General features: G+C 38.9%; 1 long non-coding RNA gene across 1 annotated transcript; it reads right to left on the bottom strand.

The window, feature by feature from the left end:
• Nucleotides 1-1,280: 1,280 nt before the first annotated feature.
• On the bottom strand, nucleotides 1,281-9,776 carry LOC116789759. The gene is made up of 3 exons (XR_004358148.1): nucleotides 9,568-9,776; nucleotides 1,580-1,637; nucleotides 1,281-1,347 (listed from the first exon to the last, which is right to left on the bottom strand). It is a non-coding gene; the product is annotated as an uncharacterized LOC116789759 (long non-coding RNA).
• Between the last annotated feature and the right edge of the window lie 453 nt (nucleotides 9,777-10,229).

Genomic DNA, 10,229 nt, shown 5'->3' with positions numbered 1-10,229 from the left:
TTCCTGTGCTGCCTACAAACACTTAACAATCGTCTAGGGGAAAAAATCTTTTATCACTTACTAAGAAACAATGTAAACTTGTTTTCATTTTGCCAAAAGAGTTACCTCTGAGAAGTACACATGTTGTCGGATTACGTTCACAAGCTATGGATGTGTGGCTGGGACCTAAAGCTGGAGGAGATCAGGTGCTGCCATCGGTCTGGGGGAGGCTGTGAGAAATCCACCAGCAGCATCAACAGGACAAGTCTTAGGACTTGGGGGCCTCTTCATATCACTCATTTTCCTAACTGTAAAATTGAAAGTAATAAAGTCTGCCCGTATCCGTAAACTCTTGAAATCACCAACTGAAAAATATTAGGGATTACTAATAGCAGGAAAATCCAGAGGTATTTGTGACAAGAGACGATTGGGTCTGCTCTGCCTTCAATCCAAGTTAAATGTCACAAATAGACTGTCTGTGCAAAATGATTTACCTTGATTGCAGTGAGTTACTTATGAAAAATGTGAGGACATATGTCAAATCATAATGTGTATCTTACCTAAAGCGACAGTTGAGTGTGATTTGATAGATTGTCCAAAAAGTCGTTGAAAAAAATTGTGTGTCTGTTGGACTACCAGGGATTAATGAGAGCAATTAAGGAATACGCAGACATTGCAGAAAACTTAAATTATTTCTTTGCTGTTGTCTTCACCACAGAGGATGTTGGGTGACACATCTTCTCTTTTCTGGAAATAAAGATGAGGTACTGTCAGAGACTGCAGTAGCAACAGAGGACATACTGGAACAGAAGGAAAGAATTAGAGAACCACTAGTTATTAAAATAGGAGAGTATATTTCCAGGACTTCCAGAGGAACTTAAGAATGAAATGGTTGAACTGCTAAAACCCCTACAATTCAGGCTCATTAAAATGAACTACTGTGCCTGATCACCAGTGACTATCTTTAATAAGAGAGCTACAGATAATCCTGGGAATTGAACACCAATTTCTTTTCTTAATATCATGGGTATTGTGAAACAAAAATAAATAAATGAGAATCATAATAGAATAAAGACAGTGTCTACCTGCCAAAGAAAAACATACCTCCCTAATCTATTAGAGATTTTCAGGCACATTGTTCACAAAGAAAGGAAACAATAATTTAAAACACCTTTGACAATGTTCTGAAGAGACAATTCAGAAGTGGCCAAAGAAAAAGAGATTAAATAATTCCAAAGATCAGAGTCTAGCAGCTCATCTACACAAGGTCTGTGAGCACTGCACAGGGGGTTACTTACAAACTCCTTTTGTGGGTGCTCCTAATGAACAAGTTGAAAATGGGTTAAGTGATTTTTCACAAATGCAGACCTGGATAGAGAAGGGAGGAGCTAAACAACAGGTTTAATGAATTAATCAATGATTTCCAGAAGCCTGGAGAAGTTATAACAAGGAGAGATCATTTAATGTACTATTGGTTTAGGTAATTATGTGACAATTAGGACCTTGAATTTAATACACCAATATCAATTTAAATGTAGACAGGAGAAGCAGAGACTTGTAGCATTCAGATATCCCCAGACTGGAATCAACGTAAACTCACCTGGGACATATCATGGCTTTTATGGATTTTACTTTCCAACAGGACTTACTCCATGTTACTAAGGGTGAAAAGGACCTACAGCTAAACTCAAAATAGAAACATAGAAAACAGCTATGTTTTCTGCAGCAGAGATGAGCACAAGTGGAAAAAAAGCACACTAGACAGAGGCAGTTTATCTGGACAATATACAAGAAAAGTAAACTTGGTATGAAATACATTTCTTCTAGAAAACTATGATGCATGCTCAGTGCAGGAATGTTGCTGTTCCTTTTTTTCCTCTAGCATTACTTCAAGTCATGCCAAAATAAATTAAGTTACAGGTCTATTATTAAACTCAAGGCAAATTACTAATGGGCTTTCCTATATTTTATTCTGCCCTTTACTTTTTTTTTTTTTAGCCTACATATGCTGTACTTTGTAGTCATCTCTGGTCAAGCTTTCATATATAGCATGGAGCTAATGAATTACTTCTGTATTCAGTCACTTAGACTTCATGAATCAGTCATCTCCTCCTGAAAACTGCTCTGGTCTGGATCTTTAACTAGTGTAAATTAGCACTGTGCCAAGAGAGAATTGAGATGATACAATACTGTACAAAAGTCAAGGACCCAGTTCTGTATTTCTGTGGCACTTCTACTATAGTGCTGTTTATAAATGTTACAAATCCTAAGGGTTATATAAAGTAGATAATCTATAAAAATAAATTTTTTTTTTCTTCTTATTTATGAAAGCTTTCCCCTTTGTTGGCAAATCTATTGTCCTAAGACAGTACCCTGTGAGTTGTGCAGTTTGGGTAATACTAATTTATTTCTAGTCATTTGTGTTTATACTTTAGGAAATAATAGGAAATATAGAGATTGAAACTTTTTTTTTCATTAGCATAATTGTTTCTAGGACTTGTTATGAACCTACTTTCTCCTTTTCTAGTAATAACATTCTACTTCAAACCACTTATTCCTTGGAAGCCTTTTTCAATAGTTTGCAATTCTCCAAGCAATGAAGTTAGGCTGCATCTTTGTTGTACCTCTTGTGTGTAACACACCAAGCACAAAACCATGGCAGTGCTAGTAGAGGTAGCCAAGGAAAACAGAAATACAGAGGGAAGGAACCAAACAGAGATCCCCTATGTATCCTGTTCTTGCCTTTAGGCAAAAATACTGCAAGCTGCTCTGATACCTCCATAAGAGTGTGTATGAAATATCTCATGTAGGGCTGGGCTCAAGCCTAGTCTCTGTTCATTTAAATGTCTAAATATCATAAAAAATCAAAGACATTTAATTGCTGGAGTACCTAAGAAAGTGTTTGCACACTATAGCTTCTGATAACAAAGTCGAGTTCCTGCCATGGGAAAGCCCCTGCTCCCCCCCCACATCCAGGAGGCTGCTGCAGGCAGCCCTTTTCTCCTTCCCTTCCTCCCCATCCCCAGGCCCTGCTGCCCTCCCCTATTTTTACCTATTTTATTGCTTGTATGTGGTCCAAGATATAAAATAATTTCTGACATCTTGCTGTACTATTCCTTAAGGATCATCATGTCCAAAACCAGTATTACTAAGGAATCCATTCTCTCTCTGTGTTAGTGGTCACCTGCTGCAACTTCAGCATTAACCTGAATGTCAGGCATTCTTGTGGTGGGGGGAATGGGAGGGTGGGATAGAATGGGGTCAGACCTTTGCCAGAGAGGTGTGTGTTTGTTTGAAGACTTAAGGAAACTGAATGCTGGGATTGCATTCCTCCCAACTTTCTGGAGGGGAATATTAATATCAGTAAAAGACCGTTACTTTGGGGAGGGAACTGGAAATGTTAATAGTTATTGGTCCAAGTTCTCTCTCACTGGACTCCACAGACATTACTAAACTTAATCCAGGGAGGAATTTTGTCCACTGGGTTTAATTTAAGTATGTAATATGATGCAGTGTTGGGGAAAAAAAACCCCACATCTATTTGCTGAATGTATTTTTCGGACGTCTCTGCTAAGTTCAGAGAGTTTGAAGTTTGTTGAAGCTCTCTTTTGGTTTCAACAATTACAGAAAGGGCAGGATGCAACCAGAGAGTGAAAATAAGGCACACAGGCAGATGATGTGAGACAGGATCTATCTTGTAAGGAGAGCCTCAGAGAATTTGGGGAATTGAATCTGTACCATTTACAGAACAGGTGGCAAAGAGGGTGCACATCCACACTATAAACACAAGAGTTATGCTGACATTAAAGTGAAACAACAGCATAAAGGCATCAAGGTAAGGAATTAGAGAATGGCTAAAACTTAAATTTTAGGTAAAAACTTTATGGAGCAGAAAAACTTGATAGATGTTGAGCCCCATAAACCTCAGTTTGTCAGGATAGTCTTCTGATACTGAGCCAGAATTAAGTAGAGGTGAATCTGATAGACTCTGTTCCTCAGTGTGTAGTACTTTCAAGTGAAATTTAGCAGGTGTTTCTTTTTTTCCTACTGGATTATATCCCATCAACCTTATTCAGTCAAATAGTCTCCCTCAAATTGGTGGGACAACCTTTGTGAAAAGGTAGAACTATTTATTCTACTGGTGGCACAGACCTTTCCTGATATATAATGGCAAAGAAACAGAGGATTTATGGCTGTAATATCATCTGACTTCTGTATCCAAAATTTAAAACATGAAGGATAAAATATGCTTTCTCTGTTGGAGAAAAAAGGCAGAGGAATTACATTCTTGGCATATACGTTAGAAATGGCAGCACTGGTGAGATTATATCTGTTATCTTCAAAATTGCTTTAAACCAGAAGCTTGGGTAACAAAGGACAGAAGTTACTTTCATATTAGCATATATGTCATGTTTAATCAATCAAAAGAGAACTGTAATTACTTTACTCTCTTCTTAGCTAACTTTAAAGAAAGGAAGTCATGAACCTATAAAGAAAATGTCATCCTGTTTAGATAGTTATAGTTTCATAGGTAATTTGTTGCAGATTTTATGCAGATAATTTATAATTATTTCCTTTCATGCTCATCTTTTAGCCTGGAGTCCAGTTTTTACACAAACATAAGGACTGCAGATGCAGGGAAAGTATCAATGAAAGTACCTAATTTTTCTCCCAGATTTGGTGCACACATTTACAAGTTTATCAGCCACTGTGCGGCTACTGAACTTGGCAGTAGTTTGAGCTGCATATGCAATATCAAAGCAAAAAATCAAGTGGTGGTAATAATTAGTAGGCTTGGTTAGACAACCTATGACTTTTGGGAGGTATGGCATGAGAGGGAATTAATTTCTTCTTCCAGCCTGAGCCTTTGGTGTCACTTTGTGTTGGATACTTTGCAGTAGGTGGTTTCCAGTACATCACGCTGCTGCTGTGAAGGAAACAAATTGCACAGTCAGTTGAGTGGGGCTCTTCAAATTGTCAAATGTGTTGAACTGCACATACAGCAGCAAGATGACTGTGTTTGAAAATAGTCTCAAATTGCCACAGCTGCTTGCTTTTAGCCTGTTTCCCACCACAAAATAGTCTATATTTTCTGCTTCATGGATAAAAACCCTGTGTTGGAAAAACTCTGAAGTAGTCCTGGGAAGCAAAACAGAATGTGTATTTATGCAAGACAAGATTTGTTACAATTGCTTACTGGCATTATAAGATAATTTAGGGTTTTTTTGCTCTTTAGAAACCTTTTATGGAGTAAAGAGGCAGAAAACTAGTATTCCTAAATATTTTAAAACGTTAAGCCAAAATGTGGATTTGATTTGTTATGAGTATTGGCAGTCTGACTGTTGACTGTCCTTTCTCTTCCAACCTGCAATAAATTCAACAAAAATGTATTATTTCATCACTCACCAAACTGGAATGATTAAAATATGCACCAGGGGAACACTCTCAGCCATGAGAGATATTGATTAGACTCTAAAGCATTGCATGTCCTATATGTTGCTGAGACTCCAAGCACAGCAATCCCATGGAGGGCTGGTTAATAACATGGATGCTTCAGAGCTGGTTTCTCTCTTCAAGGGCCAAATGTCAACACAAACCCATCAGACTAGTAAGCTGAAGGCAGCATCCAAGCAGTGATATAGCACTCTGTCCACCTGCCTGTGCCCACTTGGTCTAAAATACTAAATAGGCATTTACATCTGGGTTGATTAGCAAAACCTTTGCCATGAGTCTGCAGTGAGGCTTAAACTTCTGTTTCTGGATCCATAGGGAAAAATGCTTAACCAGCTTTAACCTCTCTGCAACAGCTCCCTTCAGGCTGTTATGAAACATGAATTCATCTGACCTCTTCAAGGTCTGTTTATATCTTCCTGTCTGTGAGATCCAGTCATTCCTTCCTACAGCCTGCCGCAGACAAATGAATATCTCATGGTACTGTCATATAAAAAGCTACTTAAAACGTTTCAAAGCCAAAAGGGCTGCTAGTTTATACTCTTTGAAAAATCAACACAGTATCTAAACAGCTCCATAATACACAAGGCTTCTACTGCTAGGATTTATTTCTTTTCAACTCGGTGTTTTTTTATTCTTTTTGACCAATATGTTATCTCAGTTAACAGTATTTTTCATTTCTATAGTAGTACGGATTAACTTCCAGCCAGAAGATGATTCAGCTGCATGTCCAATTCGTTACATTATGGGACTGATTTGTCAAAAGTATTAAACCTTAAAGTCCAAGAGCAGCACATGATACCTGGGAGTCGAACATACATGTGCAATAGGTCTGGTGGCCAAATGCAAGAAACCAGCACTGGCAACACAGAAAAAGATCATGGCCCTATCCACCAGTTACCAAACAATGGATTATTGCCAAATACAAGGCTGGACTGTGAATGAAATTATTGAATTTCACAGGTATTGTGCTTTGACCTTGACAGTGGGACCGAGGAGAGGTGGATGCTGTGCCTGACCCTGCTACTGGCCATTTATTATTGCTCCACTCTGGTCTTCTGCACCACCTCTGCACCAAGCCTGATCTGCGAGTGCTCAGCGATTCTGCAAACTGGGCATAGGTTGCATCTTTTTGTGTTACATTTCCTGGACAGAAGTAATTAAAGATGATGTCTAGTTGGGTGCTGATACGCTGGATGGGAGAGGAGGAACATTGGATCTGTGTTGCCCTGACATGATGACAACAAAACAGGCATAAAGGTAAAGGATAGGATAAAAATAAAAGGCAAGAGTAAAGTGTACTTCTGTCACAGGAGGGTAAGAGTGTGCATGTGCAACGAGGTCTTTCTTTTCCTGCCTTTGAGGGTAAATCTATCATTCTGGTCCAGTCTAGGCTGAGTAACTGAAGAATGCTAACGAAATAATTTGAGAATTGATGGGAGGGTTTAATGAATAATTCCACACATTGTTAAGAGCACGGGATTGTTGAATTATAAATAGTCCAAATCCCAAATTTGGGAAAGCTGGAAGAAAAACTGAAGCTTATTGAGGGTTACTATAGTGTGAGGAGATAGAGCAATTGGAGAAACCATGAGAAGCCGTGAGATAAAAATAGGTTAGAAAAAACAAAGGCTGAAGAGTTAAGGAGCAACGAAAGTGAAGGAAGGAAAAGTTATCAGAAGAAAACACAAATACATGGAAAAAATGGTAGAAGGAAGAAGGAGAGTGAAAGCTCTATATGATGAGGAAGGAGAAGGCACTAGTTTATGTGGCAATAAATGCTGGGCAGAGCCAACCCCTGGGGCCTCCTGACTGCTCCCAGACCATCAGCCATCCTGACTGCTGGCATCTGTGTCTACAGAATTGTCTTAACTTTTTTTTATCCCCCTTCTATCAACAGTGTATGATCAGTCTTAAAGAGCACTCAGCATCTTTAAAAATCTATAAAATTCAAGACACAACAAAATTTGAGAAAAAAAGGATCTTAAGCAGGCTAATTCAATTGGTAGCAAAAATTGCTAAATAACCAAGGATTCTGAAATTGTACACTTAAGAGCCAAGAATGCAAAAAAAGACCATGCTAATTACTTATACATTCAATATAACCCCACATATATACTTAACTCAGATACAATTACATCATTATCACCTTTAATCTTATTTATATGTAGTAATAGCCTCTTGTAAAAATCTAAGTTGTACTACATGAAAACAAGCCTATTGACTCTAACTTGTGGATTATTAAGTATGAATAGTGCAGGTCCTCACAATAAAAGAGGCATTATTTGAGTACAGAAAGTACTTCAAATATTTTTAAAGTCTTTTTTGTTTGTTTTCCCTTATTTTTTTGTTTCAGGTTGTGCTTTTTTGACTAGGATAGCTTATTGAATTCTTCTACCATTTTACCTCTTTCCCTGTTATAAATCTATACATTTTTATATTTTCTACAATTTCTTTGGGGGCTGTTTCCTTTATAACATATGAGAATATTTTAATTTGGTTTTCTCTCCATTCCAATCATTTGGGGTTAAATTTTCTCTAATAACCTAATCCCAGTCCAAATAAGTTTAATGAGAAAACTCCAATGTGATAAAATGGAACCACATTTTCCCTCTTAAGCCTGCACAGCAGACTTTTCTGGCATAATTGTGTCGTTCAAGGGTAGAATGAGGTGTGATCTGTGACTGGCATAAACAAAAGCTCTCAACGTTGGTGCAGGTAAACTGGCAAAAACATCCCATTGCCATTTCCATCCTACTTTGTTTGGTAAGATGAGGAAAGTTATAGCATCAACAGTGGAGTTTTGTTGCTATAAGTTGCTTTTCCAGTATAATGGAAGGATATTTCTATTCCAGAAAGGCCTTCCAAGTGTGGGCTGGACTGAATCACGCACATTAGTCTCATTAGTAAGTTGAGACTAATTCCAACACAGTCGTGCAACAGAGGTCGTGCTCAGTCTTGGTGTCCGCTGGTGAGCTGGAAGGTTGGCTGCAAGCGGAGGAAAGGCTGCTGCAACTCTCTGTTCTCCCTGAGCAAAAATAAGTCCCCTGCCCTCTGTCCAGGTTACTGTAGCTCTTGCTCAAGAAGACATGGTGTTCACCAGGCATCCAAACTCCCAAAGCACAGAGCCAAGGCACTCCAAGTGACAGCTTCTTACAGGCATGCCCGTCTCACGTGCTTTCTGTTATGCCTCTTTTCTTTGATCTCCTCTGCCTACAACAGAGAAGGAGATCAAAGAAAAGCTGAGCTCTGCCTCTTATCTCTGCACTCCTGTGTCTTTTCTTTCCTTTTTTCTCTTTATTTCTGACAATTGTAGGGGAAGTGAGACACAGAGGGAGCTCTGCTGTACAAACCCCAACATTCTCCAATCCCAGCCCAGAGCTGCAAGGAGGTTCTTGCATTATTGCCTGAAGCAGGTGAGCTCTGAAAAATGCTGGAGGTGGCAAAAGTGAAGTTTCTTGGCTTAGCTTCACAGGAGCAGTATCTTGATTCCTATCAAGGATATCAGGGTGCAAGAGAGCATTTAATAATGTTGTAGGCAGTTCCTTCTGAAGAGTCAACTATAGCTCTAAAAAGTCCCACTGACTTAGTAAATGAGTGTGAAACCTGTGTTTTTCTAGAGTAATAAAAGAATTTTTGAGGTAATGGTATTACACTTGCAAAAAAGCAGAAAATACAGTCATGCTGAATAGCAGCTGTTCTGTGACAGCTGGAGGAGACCTAACCAAAGCCAAATCAGTTCAGATTTATCAATGTCAACAGTGTTTTGCCCTTAACTCTCATGCTTTACACATCTTTTTATATGTCTTTTCTCATTAGCCACATGGAAGAGACATTATTACAATGTTCCTACCTAAATGGTCTCGATCTTTCCAATTGTCCATTATCCATAACTTTTGAGTGAAAGAAATTAATCTGGAACTTCAAAAAAAAACCTTGCAAAGCTTGTTTTTTGCTTTGAGGTTCTGTATGCTCACAGGACTGATCTTCTCTTCAGTTTTCCCAGGTCTAGGGTTGTTTGAACTTCATTTATTTCCCCTAAAGCCTCCTGACTTGAGGAATGTGTATCTACATATCCCTACAAGTGTGTAGCTCTGGTCCAGGGGGTGCATCAGAAGTAAATCTGGTTGCCCTCACCTGCTGTGTTTTAAGTCATAGCACAGAGCAGTTCAGAGAACACAAACTGGAATTCTGTTGACGGGAGCTCATCTGGAGGAGGCAATTCGGGAGGACAAGCACACTCCAAATACTAATTGCACAGTCACAGTCACAGCCCAGAGGAAAGGCTGTAGCATGAATGGTGGACATTCAGCTCACAGGAATGGTACAAAGCCAAACCTTGCAGTCACCTGTGTTCTCTGACAACCAACTGTTCCTCTCTGCAGATCTGCTCCTATTGCACCACAATGACAGCTCAGAGCCCCGGCACTCTTTATCTGAGAGTCTCAGTTCCTCCTAAGTGGCAGAGCATCATTTCTGAATATGTCAGCTTCTTTCTGAATATGCTAGACTCTGCATTTGAATATTAATAACTTGTCTCACTCTGGGTTTTTCTAATGCTTCTGGGTTCATCAGGTCAAATTCAGGATCAAGAGCTGCATAAAAAATATACATTTTTTAGGAATAAATTAGCCAGCACATTAAAAAAAATCAAACTACATTACTTTGTGCTGGTGAAGGATCCAAAACAGAACTTCACCACCTTTGTAACTACTTGAATAAGCTTTTAAAAGATGACTGCTTGTCGGAGAGCTGGGATGCACATATTAACAGATTTTTTCTCTCCAGTGTGCTGCTTT

The sequence above is a fragment of the Chiroxiphia lanceolata genome, chromosome 7 (genome assembly GCF_009829145.1).
Source record: "Chiroxiphia lanceolata isolate bChiLan1 chromosome 7, bChiLan1.pri, whole genome shotgun sequence".
NCBI lineage: Eukaryota > Metazoa > Chordata > Aves > Passeriformes > Pipridae > Chiroxiphia > Chiroxiphia lanceolata.
This window is presented reverse-complemented; position numbering and strand designations above follow the sequence as displayed.